Source organism: Protopterus annectens, chromosome 4.part1 (assembly GCF_019279795.1).
Source record: "Protopterus annectens isolate FY-2018-M chromosome 4.part1, PAN1.0, whole genome shotgun sequence".
Lineage (NCBI taxonomy): Eukaryota > Metazoa > Chordata > Ceratodontiformes > Protopteridae > Protopterus > Protopterus annectens.
In genome coordinates, this window is record NC_056734.1 from 94,132,923 (window position 1) to 94,150,981 (window position 18,059).

Genomic DNA, 18,059 nt, shown 5'->3' on the forward strand with positions numbered 1-18,059 from the left:
TACACATAGGTTTCACATTGGCCAGGAATTAAATAGAATAATGATCTGATTGATATATATATATATATATATATATATATATATATATATATATATATGTGTGTGTGTGTGTGTGTGTGTGTGTGTATTTGTGTTCCTATCTATAGCAGATGTGACATACGTACAGACACAATGAGTCATGCTAACATGGCATATGCAAAAAGGCATACAAATCATGGTTCTAGTTAAGTGCAGTTCATCCTCTGACAAATGGGTTGTGTTTCTGAATGTAATGATGTACATCAGTATGCCTAGTATGCTTTTCTCTGTATATTACAAATGTATATGAAGTCCAAGCAAGACATGGGCAAAATAAATGTCCATGTCAACAGCATGAAGTGAAGACATCAGCTAATGGACAAATATAGCAATTGTCAGGCATTTGTGTTAATGTAAGGAATGATATGACATGTGTCCTTCATGGTGTAAGTGCCACACCCCACATGCTGACTTGAAGGAGTATATTAAAGGACAGATATTAATGCAGTATATTGTAAATGATATAGAGCCCTGAAGTGAGCCTTGTGAAGAGAAATATTAAGAAGCATATGACAGTACAGTAACATACAACACACACAGGTGAAGCATTAATGTGTATTACTAAGTGACTTACTGTAGCATTACATTGCATTTGCACCAAATATATGTTAACTTGTTTCTGACAAATGTTGTTATCCTTCACTCATAGGTCAATGATGGCATAGCAAGGACATTGACAAAGCCAACATTATAGAGGATAATTCACTTAAGTCCTGACCAACAAAAAGAAATGACAATAAATATCTCATGACATTCAGTATAAGTTTTTTTTACCAAATATGACACATCTATTGCATCATTATACTGGGCATTCTCACAAGGAATTACAACAAAGACGACCATAATTTAAATTAAACAACACAAACACACAGGAAAGTCTCATAACACAAGCCCATTCACACTTTCTGATAATTTTACAGCATGCCACACATTAAGAAATGTTATATAAGCCCTCATGTCCTATAAAGCTCTAGAGCATTACCAAAATAAATACAGTAACCCATAAATGTGTGTATGAAGACATGCAATAAAGAGGATTATTATTTACAAAATAACAGCTATGAGCAATCACTGACATTCTCAACATTTGCATCTTGTCATGATTGAACACATGTCAGGGCAGATCTGAGATAGATGTATATCAATCACTGATGCCGCAGAAAGAGACGTATTGGTTGCATCATGAAGACCATCCTTGAAAGGATTACAACAGTCTCCTATCATAACAAGTATGGAACTCATAACTTGGACTGCGAGACCTTAAAAATGTGGCCCTTTGACTGTGCCACAACTACCTTCTTTACCTGAGTCAGTCCTGTCTGACACAGTTATGAGGCAGACAGATGTTGCCAGATTCAAACCCCTGCTTAGCATACTATACACTCTTCAAAGCTGTGTATTGGCTGTGTCTGCTTTAAGAGATATTAATGGAGCTTTTCAACCATAACAGAATTTAAGGTGTGAAGTAATAAAGGACTTTTGATGTTAAAATTACAGAATAAAAACTTATAGAGTGATGAAAAAGAGGTAGCTATGTTAATGTACACACAAATGTGAACAGTATAATATCAGTGTTGCTTGACCAAGCCAGTCTTTCCTGTGCACTTTTTTATGTACACATCCAGTCACAGACACAAACCACATGCTATATATGTGGCTATGCTATATAAGGCTGTACTAACTGCATGTACCACTGGTGCAATCACAACACAATAATCCCAGAACACCTGTTTCACTGCTCTGAAATCCCAAAATTTGTTGAAAGTTGCCTGTCCAACATAAAAAAATGGATAGAAATATCATGATGCAATGAGGTTTGTGTCACATCACTTCATTCACACAATGTTGTCCTTTGCTGGAATTAAACAGCTACCTAGATAAGTCCACAGGCTAACAAAATTTGCATAAATATTACATGCCACAGTGGAAGTCTTAACACAACTGTGAAACTCCACCTATATGAAGTCATCATATCATATGACTGTGTTGCAAACCAGTTGTTTGAGGTAAGTGTGTTGCAGGGAAGATTTTTGTGATAAAAGTCTGGGAGGAGCCCTCTCCCACTGTAAATGTTTTTCCTTAGTGTGGCTGGACATAGCGCATCAGTTGTTGAAGCTATATTACATGACTCTATAGCCATACACACAAGTTCACCACTGTTGGACTTGAGCATCCTTCCTATTTATTTGCACAATCTAGAGAACACAGTATCAATTGCAAGTGCCACAGGAGAGGTCTAACTTTAAATGTGTGAAAAATACACATTTGTAAGGATTACCACACCAGTGATTTCCACAGAAGCTAGTCTGCATCACAGATTTGGGGGAAAAGGCCCATGTCTTGACATGCAGAAGTAAAACCAATGTCCTTATCCCAAGTAATTACACAATACTCAGATAATTTATCTATCCTGTCATTTGTGCATTTCTGTGACTGGTATATACCTGTTTCTTAGTATGGTATTTTGATAGCAATCATGATTGTGAAACAGTTGATTGACAGCCAATCATTCATGAGTGTCCAGCTTGGGATGACAGTATGCAAACAGTAATAATTTATGCAATTTTCACTTTTATTGTCTCATGACTGGACAATGCACAGCGTAAGTACAACTAGACAAGCCAAAATATGATAGTGCACTGCTGAATACCACTGTTAAGTATGTATGAAAAAGTTCCACACCATTGTACATCAGCAGACATAACTTTACAGAATGATGTGTTCAAGTTAACATCACACTGAAATTCACATATGTTGATCACGACACTTCATTAACACATAAAGAAGTTGTACAATCCAGTCACATACATTTTTTTAATTCTCTCCAGGAAGAGCAAGAAGTTTATTTGTACAGCTGATGGCAAAGTATTAGCACATGTGTAATCATATATTGAGGTGACTGACTTAGAATTGGAGATAGCAGTATTTTATGTTGTCCCATAGCAACTTCTGAGCAAATATTGAGTATAGTCATGCAAACCATTAAGAATCTGATGAAATTCAAAACATATACGTGTTACGTTACGGTTTATGTGTTATGATTTGGATCACAAAGGGGTACGGCAGTGGAAACATGATAATGACATAAGGAGGATAGTGGAGCATTAATAACATATGTAGCACACAGTTTTACACATACTATTAATATGGAAAAACATTACATAATTATATGATATACTTCTAGATTTGAACGTTTGACAATATAAAATAAAAATGTTCAGACTGAAGGATTATCTTAGCTCACCACATAGGAAGTCATACTTTCTTAAGTTAAATCATACATTTGAAGGGACTGTGACAACACATTGAAGCAATGGAAAATGTAGGCATCAGGTTTCATCCCAGTGATGACAACCAACATCCCATAGTGTGTATATTACACCCAGCAGTCTAATAAATATGTTCCAGTAATTGTCTCACAATGCTACTTTCAGTCTGTATTTTTAGAGGGCAGTGTGGCTAACTAAGCACATTTATATGATATGAACCATACTAGTGCAGTTGAAATTAAAATCTTCAGCTTTTGCCTTAAGTAGTGAAATGTCATTTAATAGCAATCAGCAGTGATTTTCAATGCAAGCTCCACACAAGAGCCGAGGACAAAAATATGGGGAAAAGAGACTGGAAGACAGGGATAGAGTCAGAGGAAGAGTTTTGCTTATGGGCCATTTCTGCACATGTTTGTGTTGTATAACTCTAATGTTTGTCATCATAATTACCGTGTCATGATCTGTACAAAAAAATATTCAGAATAGGGAGCAAGCAAATAAATATAGTAGCAAGATAAGGGTGTGTTAGAAGATGTTGCCAACAGTTACACACAAAAAACCCATTCAATAACCCTTTCACATACTTCTGGATTTGAAACTTCAGAATATAAAATATACAATAAGCAATCTGAAGACCTGAACATTATCTAAGCACACTTCATATGAAGTCCTAATTCACAAATTTAGAATATGGCAACAGACTGAAGCAAAGGAGAATGAATGCATTAGTTCTCAATGCAGTCATGACAATTGTAAAATTTCATAATTTGTTCATTACATCTAGTAGCCAAATAACTATCAGCTTGTCTTTACATAGCACAGCGTGTTTAAACACAGCAGCATGAAGGGCATCAGAATAATGGGGCTGAATGCAAAAACTCAAACGATTTTGCTATTAGCTGTGTAATGCCATTTCCCATAAGTTACAGGTTGTTCTGGTAACAAAATAACTTCAGACAACAAAGTTCAGTATTGAAGAATAGTCTTGTTTACTGAACAGAACACATGTATGTGGGAGACTAGGCAATCAAGGTCCTGTCTTTTATATTATTTTTGATTAAACGCACCAATATAGTAAGTATTATGATACAGCTATTGAACAATTAGAAATAAACACCTTTACATAATTTTTGTTAAGGATCTCCTGATTCTCTATCCGTACCTATTCATATTAGGTATAGTGTCTTTTGGCTTTTCCCGATTAGGGGTCGCCACAGCGGAACTCTGGTCCACTAATGATTGGCAGTAGAGTTTTACGTGCTGGCTTACCAGGCCTAACGCACAACCTTCAACGAAGGAACGCCTATTCACGCATGTCGTCACACAGAAGACACTGTAACTGAGAATCGAACGGGCAACGTCTAACTGTGAGGCAACAATGCTACCGCAGCACCACCACCACAGTCACCTTTTCATATTAGGTACACGTCCCAAATTCCACATCAAAACATTCTACACTGGCCATGCTGACGACACTTTCATGTTGGCAGGAAATAAATCATCAGAAGCAAACTAAAACTAACAGGGATGCACTCTAAAATGAAAGGTACTTCAAAATAGAATATTCACTAAACATTTTTCTCTTTTCTTACACATCTCCCTTCACATTCCCCCATCTGATGCAATGAAACATCTCCTGATTCATATATTTTTTATGACTGGACAATGGCAAGCCTTCAGATGAGTAAACACTTTTTCACTTGCTATCAGACATTCTTCATACAGTTTTTTCTGTGCTTGGCATGTACAATGTTTATGCAATCGTTTTGCAAAATGGTTTTATTGGCTATGAAAACATGGCTATGTCTTGATGGAATAAAAAGAAATTTTGAATAACTTTCAATAGCTACACGTTCCCCCTCACAGAGGTTGACATATAATTGGCTAAAATCTTGCAATATTTTATCAGCATTATTCTCCTCACTATAACTCCTAACTAATGTAGTTAGTGGCAATATTTCTATTCCATTTCTAGTTTGGACATTTGGCATTTTTTTCTGGATTCTAGAAGCTTCATAATCAACATTTTTTAATTATGGCAAATAACATTAATACGTTCAAAATACATTCTCCCCAGCCAGAAAACAAGTTAGTTAACCCTGCCCACTAAGATCTATCAGCTTCCTCAGCATGTGATATTTCAGCAACTTTCTGTATGATTTCTAGATGACTGCAGATAGAATCTGCATTATATCTAATAGAATAACGAATAACACTCCTTTTTTGATGAGTGCATGTGCCATCCTTGGAAAATTCTGTTTTGCAGCACTACACTGCACATTGCAGTCATTTCAATTGTCATTTGATTTATTGATTCAAAAGTAGAATTACTAAAGATTTCTAATAATTTAAACATTTTTTATAACTCCATATGGATTTCACTGCCCCATGCAAAGGTATAATTCCTGGTTCAGAAATAATTCCATCACACATTCCATGTGTGCTAGTCCTTTAAATCCAATCTTTTGTACAGCGCGATGATTAACTCAAGAAACATCTATCTTACCAGCTGGGTTTGGAATGTCTTCTGTTTCCCTCTTACAATGAACACTGCGATTTGTTCCACTAGGCAAAGTTTCTGTATGTCATATAGCTGGAATAACACAACCTACTGTATATAACAATAACCCAACCAGTCTGTTGGTAATGAGGGATGTGGCTGATCTTCACAAATGTAATACAATTTGGGCAGTGCTGCCATATCCAAATCTCTAATCCCATCATATATTTATTTTTGAGTGAAATTTCAACTACTCCATCCAACAAAAAAAGTTCAATTTTTAGCGTAACAAGTATGTCCCCTAATAATCATTAATAACTGCAGTAGAATTGCTAAACATGGGGTAGAATTATGTTTAGCTTTTCAATTCTTAGTCAAAAAAAAAAATAGTATGAAATACTGACCCAGCATCCACATCAGTCACTGGTATTAGAATTAATGGAATATCTCCATGCTGTGCAGTAGGAATATGTGTCAATACCCAATAGTCATTAGTATTCAGGGTTTGTACATAGGCATATAAGGCACAGAAAAAGCATTGAATTTATGATGGCAGTCTGGGGTTCTTGACTCAATTCTAACCAAGCATCTATCTCTGTTTTCTGTAATATACTTATCTCTGATAAGAAAATGTTCAGAGAAATGTTCAGTACTTACAGTTCCGATGGCTTCAGATGATGTACTTACAGCTATAGACAAATGGAAGAAACACAGTACAATAATAAGAATCTCAATCACTATACCAGTAATAAGCCCAAACTGAGCAGGCTGGGGCTGAAGACTGTTCTCAATAAACTGAAGACATCAATGCTGAGTCATTATTTTGTATTTCCAAACATAATCTATTTTAAAGTTTCTGTTTGTGATTCTACAACTGGTACTCAATCACTTGATCTACTGTCTAGTTCATTGTTCATAAAATGTAATGTACTTTAATCATTTATTCTTGATTCTGGTAGTGAAAATATTGTTGAAGTTGAAGAAAAAGAAGAAGAATCTCTTAAGTTTTATCTCTGACCAAGATGACATTAACGGATCAAAGGATTTAACTTCTGGGCATGACCATTATGGTGTTGTTGAAAAGTCTTTAGATTTAATTTCCGAATGCAATGATTTCTCTGGTTTTTCATCTGGTACTATTTGTGATTGGTCTGGTGGTATCAAAATGGATGATGCTGATGGCATGTCATCTACATTTATCACAAGGGAAGGCCTTCCTGATGTGCCTCACATAAATCCAAGTGAGAAGTCCTTTGCATCTGAGGGCAGTGGTGGTGGTAAACAAAACCAAGTGGGGTCCTTTCCATCATGGAGATAAGGTATTTCATATTGAAAGATTGGATAAATGCAGTCAGTCACCACTGGCAGCTGTTGGGTTTGCAAGACAGTGTTATGGTGATGCTGTAAAACAGAACAAACTGACTTGCAATACAAAAAAAGAAGATTCAACATTTTGTAAGTGCAAATTCTTGGGTAAGGGTGTGTCAGGCATTCTCATAGATCCTCCCATACAAATTTCATATGGGATAACTTTCTAGTAGTACTCCTCACATTTCATGCACTAAATAGGACTAAGGCAAAGCCTATGGCCACTTACGGCCAGTTTCCTGACACAGTTGCTAATCTTACTTTCACTGTTTGATTTGCTCATTCTACATTCCCTGATGCTTGTGGTCTGTGCGGGCAATGGCACTGCATTTTCATGTTTATTGTTTTACTGATCTGACATATTACTTGGCTTGCAAAATGTTTCCCTTGATCAGATTGGACACAGCAAGGTACACCAAATCTAGGGAATCAGTTCACAAAGCAATTCAATTTCTTAGCTACTGTTATGACATTGTTCTTGGCACAAGGGTATGCTGCTATACATCCAAAAAAAAAATCAACAATTATAAGCCGGTTTGTGATTGTGGGAGCTCAATGAAGTCCCACTGAACTCAACAGAATGGTCCCCATGGCTTTTTGATACATGACTGTGTGTGGACCGTACACTTTTTATAGCATAATACTTTAAACACATTTTGTAGTTATTTACAAAATGCTGGGTGACTTCTGAAATGTGATGGGCATATAAATAATTCAATATTTGTTTTATTGATCCATTTTTTCTCTAAATGAAAAGGCAAATGATAAGCTTTAAGTAAATGAGTTAGAAAATTTTGCAGGGCCTCTGTAAAGAAACAAGTATGTTAGTTTCATGAAGTTGCTGTAAAAATGAAGCATGAACAGGATAAGACAATGCATTTTGTCTGCCCCCCCCCCCCCCCATGTCTACAAAACAGTTACCCCTTGAAATAGGAGTCTTCAATTTTATGTACAGGACTCTTCACCACCACAATCTCCCTTGGTAACAGTAATGTATTTAATAATATATGAGCAAAAACAGCATTTTTAATGACTGTCCCTGCTGAAGTTAAATACCCCTCTTCTCTCTGAAGTGTTCCAAAATTATGAACCATAATGTAAATCTGTAAAAATCATCAGTGTTTTGTTCTTTGCTAATTTGCAAACTTCAGTAATAGCTACAAGTTCAGTTGTTTCAGCAGACACATTTCCATTCAATTGTCCTGTCAGTAAAACACTGCCCTGGGTAAACACAGAAAAGGAAGTGAATTGGAATTTATTAATTGAACCTCTTTTAGATCAGGCCTAAAAACAACACATAGTTTACAACAAAGGCGCAATCATAAGGTTCTCTTTCATCCACTGTAGGAACTGAAGAAGAAGAATTAAGAGTTCGACATCTCACAATCTTTAAAGATGGATTGTTAAGTAAAGACAGTTTGTATTTAGACTAATGTGCAGCTGATAAATATTGTCTTAGTTTTTAGTAACAATACTTCTGTGGAATGCGGAACTGCCATATAGTTAGGGGAGCCACCATTTCTACCACATAAGCTGTCGCAGACACCACCTTAAGGCAGTGGGGGAGAGTTGCTGCTACAGGATCAAGATTTGTACTAAAATAAGCAATGGGTCTAAAACCATAATTTCTACATCATGCCAACTAAAAGAAGCAATGGGTCTAAAACCATAATTTCTACATCATGCCAATAATCCAAATGCCACTTTATTTCTTTCACAACAGAATAAGAAAAAAAAATATTTTTGAGTTGTCTGGTAAACTGAGAGCAGGAGGATTTAAAAGTAAAGTTTTTAATTGACAAAAACTTGCTTATGACGATCTTGCCAGAGCAGAGGTTCAGGAGTGTCTTCCTTTAATAATTCTAACAATATTTTTACTACTTCTGCATAATTTGAGAGCCATTGTCAACAATAACCTGTCAGTCCCAGAAAAGCCCACAGCTGTTTTACCACTGTAGGGCACAGTGCACGTTGTACTGCACTACTGCATGTTGGCAGTATTTGCCTGGAGCCTTCTGGAATAAGATGACCTGAGTATTGAACCTGTATTTTCCATAATATGAATTTGGTTTTATTGACCGTAAATCCCATTTCTGATAATTTAGTTAAAATAAAATTATATCCTGTTTACAGCATTGAAGAGAACTGGATACTAAAAGTAATTCATCTAAATACTGTATTAGGGTAGCTTCACATGGAGATTCAATTGTATATGTTTTTTTTTTCATTTCCCTCAAGAAAAGAGTAGGTGATTTTAAATATACAGCATTTGTGGTCATTTTGTCCATGTATACTGCTGTACCTTGTAAGTAAATGCAAACAGATACTGACTATCTGGGTGTACTGGAATAGAGAATACAGCACAGGAAATGTCTATCCCTGAAAAGGTAGTAGCATTTAGTGGGATAGTACTTAATATTGTGGCGGAGTTAGGAACTACAGCAAAAGTTAGCACTGCTATTGCGTTAACTGCCTGGAAGTTTTGTACAAATCTATGAGTATTTTTGCCTGGTTTCTTAATGCATAAAATAGGTGTGTTTTATGGGCTTTCAGTCAGGACAATTATTTCTTGTTGGAGTAGTACAGAAATAACAGGTTTGATTCCTTTCTTTGCCTCAGTCAACAAAGGACATTGAACTACCATAGGTAGGGACTCACAGAGACTGAAAATTACTATTACAGGCTCTGCATCTCTTATGAGCCCTACTTCATTTTCAGGAGTGGTCTAAAGCTGTGGAGGGACTGTTTCCAGTCCTTTTGAATCAGCGACATCTGGGGCCTGTTTTGCTGTTAGAATAACAAAAAGTGGATCTTCGTATGCACATATATCAGCTGAATACAGTCCAAAGGAGATGGTTCATTAGGATTGTCAAGGAAAACTCCACCTGCAGTACAATAAATGATACATCAGTAGTTTGCACAAAATCTGTACCTAAAAACATTTCCTACAATAAAAGCATATGCAACTTTTAGTGGACTGATTTGGACAGGAATAGCTTTGGTTTCTGGGTAATCCAGAGGAACTCCAGACACTCCAACTCCTCAAACTGTTTTATTGGAAAGTAGGAGATTTTCTGCATTTGCTGTAATACTCATGGATCTAGTTGCGCCTGTGTCAACAAGAAAGGGAAAAAAAGAGCTACATCCTGCAATATCAATAAAATGGCCTTCTTGGTCAACTGGTACCAAGGGAAATGGCTGTGGCTTTTCTTTATGGCTGTCCTAATGATCTAGTGGCTGCCAGGTAGTATTCCAAACTGGAGGTTGCTTTTTTGCCTGATGTGGTGCTTAGGCATGTGGTATATTTGTTTGCATTGAGAGAGACCATTCATTACACCAATGTCCAGTTTGCTCACAGTTAAAGAAATTACTAAGGAGTGCTTTGCACTGTGGTGCTTGTAGTGATGTAGGAGGGTAAAAATGTTGATGATATCGTCCTGGTTTTTGTGGTTGGCAGAATATACATCTACCTCTTACTCCACTGTTCCTTCTCTCCCAACCTTGTGAATCAGCATGACATTGTTGAGGCTGAATGTCTACTAATTTCGTTTGGTGTTTTTTTTTCAACTCTAACTATATTGACTGATATATATCGTGCTTGGTTAACGATTTCATGAATGCCTAAACTTGGCCAGTTCAAGCAAACCTTCTTACTCTATTCCTGTACTGGTGGCAACACACCCTCAACAAAGGATGCTGATAGCCCACTGGCTGCCATTTGTTCTGTAGGTGCTGGATGTCCAGAGAAAGCTTCAAATGCATCTATCATGCATTGCAGATATGCATCAATAGATTCATTTTCTTTCTGTACAATTGCCTTAATACTTGCCCATTTTGGTGTTGGGGGCATGATGTAATGATAGCTTTTAGCAGGTTATCCCTAGCTGCAAGAAATCTGTCATCTCTATGTTTTGGTTTGCCTATGTTAGACTTTCCTCATATTTTCATAAAAATGTCAGGAGGTGCCAATGTTTTTAAAATTGATCTTAAATCTTTGATAGTAGAGTTCTATAATTGTATGCTTTCCACTAATATTTAAGCATATTTGGCTGAGTGTTTCCAGATTGGAAGGAGAGACTCTACAATGGTTTGAAAACCTGCTGCAGTCCATGGACAGACTACCCTTATTGATGGTTCTGCTCCTAGCAGCTGCAGGATTAAGTACTTTTCTCAGTAGGTGCATTTCTGTCCTGGAGATTTATGTTTCAGTAGAAGAATCAGAATTTGATACTTCCTCCATAGGAGGTGGATTCTGGCAATATTCTACTATATCAATAATTATCAGAAATTGTGTAACTAATTGTTTAATTCTTTTCAAAGTATTTGCTTTTGATAGAGCACTTGCATTACTGAATTGTTTTAATTTAATTACATGATTTGTATTTGCCCTGTGTCTATGTTTCTGACAGAACAGTTTTACTTTGCTGGCTATTCTGACTAACATTTGATCTAAGGATGTCTTGACCCGTTTTTGTTTTTGTTGTCTAAACCTTATATAATCAACTGACTCATGGAGCTAGCCTGTAGTACTAAAAGTAACCTGGAATGTATCTGGGAAGTAATTGTTGGTTCAGCAAACTGAGCTTCCACCTGACCCCTTGGAAAAGACTAGATTTTGTACTAGCATTGGTCAAACTGTTATACCTATGAAAGCTGTCACAAGTGAAAAGCATACTATTGATAATATTGAGCCTATGGAATGCAAGAAATAAACTGCCAGAATATTTCAGCTCCGATCTTTGTACACCTGCAAAATTAACTGTTATGTTTTAACTAATGACAGAGTTGAAAGAGATGCTAGACTCTTATTTTTTTTTATTTCTCCAAACCTTTTGGGCTTTTAATACCATGATGAGAATAGACCCCATTCCTAAGTCAAAGTATGATTAAAGTTCATGAAATTAGTATTGTTTCACTATTTGATGTCAGCCAAAAGTGTTCTTCGCAGCACCCGCAACATGCCCAGTAATGGCTCCTTCTGTAATTCATACAGAGTTATATGTATTGGTAGCATAGCTAAATATGATTGTAGACTCTTTTTTATAAGACCCATTGCTCCTACTACCATTGGAACTATCTGGGTATCTTTCTTCCATGTTGCTCTCATTTCTGCTTGAAACTCCTGATATTTTATAACTTTGTGTCTCTCTGTATGCAGGACACTGCAGTCACTGGGTGTGGCAATTTCAATGATCAATGCTATTTTTGTCTTCTTTTCTTGGACCACTGTATCCGCTTTTCTAGCATCTATCTTTAGAACTGTTAGTAATGGGTGATCCCATGTGATGTACACTTCATCATTTTCTACGATCGTTTATGGCTCATGTTTCCAGTGTTTCTCAGCCAATTCAGTGCCATAATGTTTGCACAATCCCCAGTGCAACAGTCTTGCCACATTATTATGCCTTTCAGTATATACACTCCTTATGCCATTAGTATGTCACAACCAGCAGCGAGGTATGCACCTGTTTCCAATTCTCTTACAGTATGGTTACAGTCATGTGGGTAGGGGAAATAGCAAGTTAATAAACCAACAGATTCTCCTCTGCCTGATCGGAAAAAAAGAGGGGACAGCAGCCATTAGACACATTCATAAGACAGTATAAATCTGACAAAGATGAAGGAATAGTGCTAGAAAGCCCTAATGGTACAAACAATTTAATTTTGCCTAAAGATAGAGAAAAAGGAAGAGCCTACACCATTTAAAGAAGTATGTCAGCACTATGGCAGAGCATCCTGCAACAGCAGTAGAAGCAGAAGGAAAGGAGTTAGTTATAGAAAACTACTGCATCCTGAAAGTGCTTGAAAGCAGATAGCAGAAGTGTCATTGCAGCCAGAAAGTGGTCCAGAGCAGGGCTTAGACAAAAGGAGTCATTCACTGAAATAATATATTCCAAGGGCATGTAGCTAGGTAATATGGGAACCGCACAACCTGAGCAGAATCCTCAACTTCTTGTCAAGCTAAAACACAAAGCCCAAGAATGGATAAATTCTAAACAGTAGTTCATATGGCGAAACAAAACCATAAGAAAGACTTCACTGTACTAGTTAAGGATTAAAAAAAATACCTGGTCAGGGTTCTAAACCCATTTCTGTCAGCGTAAAACACAAACCACAAGTAAGGTAAGCTCTAGCCAGCAGCTAAATTTATGCAGGTAAAACTGAAGATAACTCCTTTGCAAAGGGAGAACAATCTAGTGCAGAAAAGGAAACTGAGTGGGTGGTATTCAGTCACACCGAGACAGAGGGAGAGCAATATAAAGAGGAAGGTAAATGAAAGCGTAATATATATATATATTGGCAGATAGGATAACATTCAACAGAACGTCAATGCTATTCTTGTTGAACCAAAATACGGGAACATCAAACAGATGTTCTATGCATCAGGCTCACACAGGAAGAAAAACTGAATAATGTAAATATAATAACTGACACTAAAGAGCATTTGCATGCATTGCCTTTTTTGTGATAGAATTTGGCCATTGAGACTCTACAGCTTGTAATGGTAGTGGTAGTAGGTGAGAGTTGTGACAGACGAGTACCAGCAAGAGTGAAAGGGAAGGTCTACAAGAGGGTAGTGAGACCAGCTATGTTATATGGGTTGGAGACAGTGGCACTGACAAAAAGGCAGGAGTCAGAACTGGATGTGGCAGAGTTAAAGATGTTAAGATTTGCACTGGATGTGATGAGGGTAGACAGAATTAGGAATATGTATGTTAGAGGGTCAGCCCAGGTTGGAAGGTTTGGAGTCAAAGCCAGAGAGGCAAGATTACATTGGTTTGGACATGTGCTGAGGAGGGATGCTGAGTATATTGATAAAAAGATGCTAAGGATGAAGCTGCCAGGTAACAGGAAAAGAGGAAGGCCTAAGATAAGGTTTATGGATGTGGTGATAGAGGACATGCAGGTGGTTGGTGTGACAGAGCAAGATGCAGAGGACAGGAAGAAATGGAAACAGATGATCCGCTGTGGCGACCCCTGACAGGAGCAGCCGAAGGAAGAAGAAGAAGAAGTAGGTGGGAGTAGCTTCTACCTCACAACAGGCCAATGCTGAAGAAACTACAGAAATGGCTGACCTCCAAGTAAGATGGATAAAACTTAAAGGGCACAAAGGGAAGACAACACTTTGAGAAGAGCAAGAGACAACAGAGCTAGGGCTTTAGATGAAGAACATGAACAAAATGTTTCCACTTTTAACTCATAGTTTGAGTTGCCAAATGATTTATTATATAGAGTAGGTAAGGACAAAAAGGGAGTAGTGCATCAGTTACTAGTGCCCATACACTTCAAAACTCTAGTGATGAGGGCAGCAAATAGTCATGTACTACAAAGACACCTAGGAATGGGCAAGACTAAAGGAAGGATCCTATCAAGATTTTACTACCCAAGAACAACAAAAAGAAACTTAGAACTTTTGTGCAGGATGCCCTGAGTGCTGGAAAACATCCCCCTTTGACCAGGTGTTAAAAATCCTTTGACTCCAATGCCCATTACTGAGATGAATTTGAACATATTGCTATAGACAGCATTGGGAAATTGATAAAATCCAAAAATGGATTTCAGTACATTTTTATTAATTTGGATTATGCAGAGAACACTTCCCTATGTAAGGTTAATATTAAATGTACATACATGTACAGCTAGGGAGTTATTGTTACTATTTTCCAGAGTACAGACGTTTAAAGAAATACTGACCATTCTGGGGGGCTTCATTGATTCATTTATTTACATGTTGATTTATTTATTATTCTCTCCTCACATAACTGAGCCTGATGGTTTCTCACATTGCACTGAAGTCAGCCTATGTGGTCTGCTGTAGTGGAATACAGGAATCCCCAGGCACAGCAAGCACTATGTGGCCTACCTATCCCTGCCTGGGAAACTCCAGTCAACTAAGCTGCTCCATGGTAATAGCTTGGTGGTAGACATCTGGCTCACCTGCTTGCTGGTCCTCAGGAGTGGCATACCCTCTCTCCTTGGATGCACCACCGTCCCCTACTATGAGCTATATGTTTCTGTCTGAGGGGAAGTATGCCTCCACACATTGAATTCCCTTGTGATGTGCATATGGTAGTACGGACTTACTAGACCTGAGCATCACAGGGTGAACATGCAGTACTCCTGCTAGCTGTCACCCATGTGTGAGCCAGAGCCACCTCCCTCCCACTCAGGATGGCTGAGTCAGCAAAGGCCACTCACTCCCATCCTCCTCTGCTGTGGAGCTGGCTAGAGGACTCCCATTTTATATCCAGAATAATGCACCACCTCTGCCAGTACTTTAAGGTCAAGCAATTAAATACTTTAGTATAAATTCTCAGACAGATGGATTATTGAATGTTTCAAATTACTTTATTGGGGAAGACAGCTAAAACAGGAACCAGTTAATACCATATATCTTCTCTTTAATTAGAGTAGTATCACAAACTTTAACTATAGAGAAATTGGTTAGGCTTAAAATGGCCCACAAGGACAGCTAGCCTAGTCCTTACCTATGAACCTAAGAACTGCAACAGGGTTCCATCCTTCTGTCTTATTATATAGTAGACATCACCATGGACTGTTAGATATTACCAGAGAAACTTGAGAGGAAGAAAAATACACATTTAAAAGTGCCATAGAACACAATATCAGCTTAGAAGATAGGCGGAAAGTAGTAATGTCTATTGCACAAGAAAACATGGAAAGCACTTAGGACACACAACAAGGAATATACAACAGAAACAGAAGGACCAGAGAATTCACATCTTGAGATCAGGTGTTAGTTTTGTTCCCCTCTGCAGAAAACACATTTTTAGTTAAATATCACAGACTATTTGAAGTAATAGAAAATGTAAGTTATGTGAACTACAAGGTTAAACAGACCAGTAAGACAAGACGAACATAAATATATCTGATTACTGTCTTGAAATCACAGATACATAGCAAATATGGATATGAAAATGTTTAAGTATTAAATATTGTTTATAAAGCTGGCGAAAAGTCTGGACCAGTATAGAGATCCAGTAAGAGGATGTGGGGAAACACTGTTTCGTTGTGTAACATTTTGCTGACAGTTGAAATCTTGGTCAGTATCCTTATACATTTGCTTTACTGGGTTAATGTAAATGGACGCCATTGGTTCATTCCCCTTCCAATGTACATCTCAGATAATTCTTATAAAGTCTTAGCTGAGGCATCTGAATTACTAAACCATCAGATGCAGTTTGACTGTCTGTGTGTTTGTGTGTGTGTTTGTGTTTTGTGTGTGGGAGGAATGTGAGTCATGATTCTATCTCCGTTCATGTGCTGGAGAAAAAATTCTACACAAAAGAAGTGTTGCCTGCAGGAGTATTACAAAATATCACAAGGCAGGAAATGATTTAGCTTTGGCTTTTAGCATATAATATATTATATTATCATTGTAGATAGAATTTTAGCTTTATCTCATCAGCAGAAAAAAATAAGTGCAGCTTTTATAGACGGCTAACATTTTCATATGTACATGGTCAAAACTATATCTGTAGGGAAAAGCAGAGGATCTTTAATTTTAAATCTGACAACTGACAACAGTGTTTGTATAACTATGAAGATGGTGTGTATTAACCTGTCAGACTGACTGCTCCATAGTGCTTTAAGGATTGTATCTCTAATGCTCTTGTGACTTGGCTTGTAGCATATATTTTTAACAGAATCACAGAGTGGTAATGGAAAGGAATAGGAATAAAAATGGAAAGCAACTTTTGTGTGTACGTGTCCCTTATATGCATTTCTGTGAAAGTCTGCTCTTCACTTTTTCTCTTAGAACTGTTCCAAATCTCAAAGTAAGCACTCTGTTTTCCTTCTAAAACCCAGCAGTAGCTAGGATAAGTGTCTTATAAATAAGCACTAATAAACTAAAGCACTACACCCTCTTATACTCCCTTTAAGTACTTGGCTCCCTATTGGTCATTTTTGATCAAGTCAAAAAGTAATTCCTTATACTATTCTGGCATGTCCAAAAGTCAGTTTCAGGTTTACTCTCCAGCCCAGCTGGTGAATATGGGAATCTTGAGGCAATGTTACAACTGCCTTATGTACACAGACCACCCTCTCCTCTTCCCAACAAGCTCAAATATATGTGAGAGATGCAACTATATAGCCAAACTGGAGGCTGAGCTCTCTCAACATAGTACTGGCATGGTCAGTCTGGAGGAGAAGGTAATCACACACACCACAAATCCAGTCTCACATAGACATATCGCAACAGCAAACCAAACACATAAACACACAAAAACATACTCGGAGGCTCTAAATAAAAATCTGCCCAAGCAACAGAGACCTCCAAAGCAGACATCCAAGCAACTGCTACCCCACAACAATACCCACGTATCACATAGTTCACAAAGTCAGTGTGCCACACTGTCACAGCCCTTAAGGCTAAACAACACACCTAATACACTTGTAATAGGTGACTCTATTGTCAGACACACTAACATGCCTCTCACCAGGCTGAACAAGGAGAAGGTCACTGTAAGCTGCCTGTCGGGTGCCAGGATCCACCACATAACACAAGCACTCAGATCACTCCAAAGCAAGTACAAATATGACTCCGTCATTGTCCATGCTGGTGTGAATGACCTGAGATGTACCTCCTTGGATTACATGAAAAGAGACATAGAGGAGCTCTCTGATCATGTGGCCCAGGCCGGTATGACCCTGACCTTGAGTAGCATCTTACCCTCACCAAGAATGATACCACAGTATAAAGACAAAATGATCAATTTCAACAATTGGCTAAAGTATTGGTGTCACTCAAAGGGGATCCAGTGTCTGTCAGCCTGGGATGACATGCTTGACAAGCCACGTTGCTTCGCTAGGGACGGCTT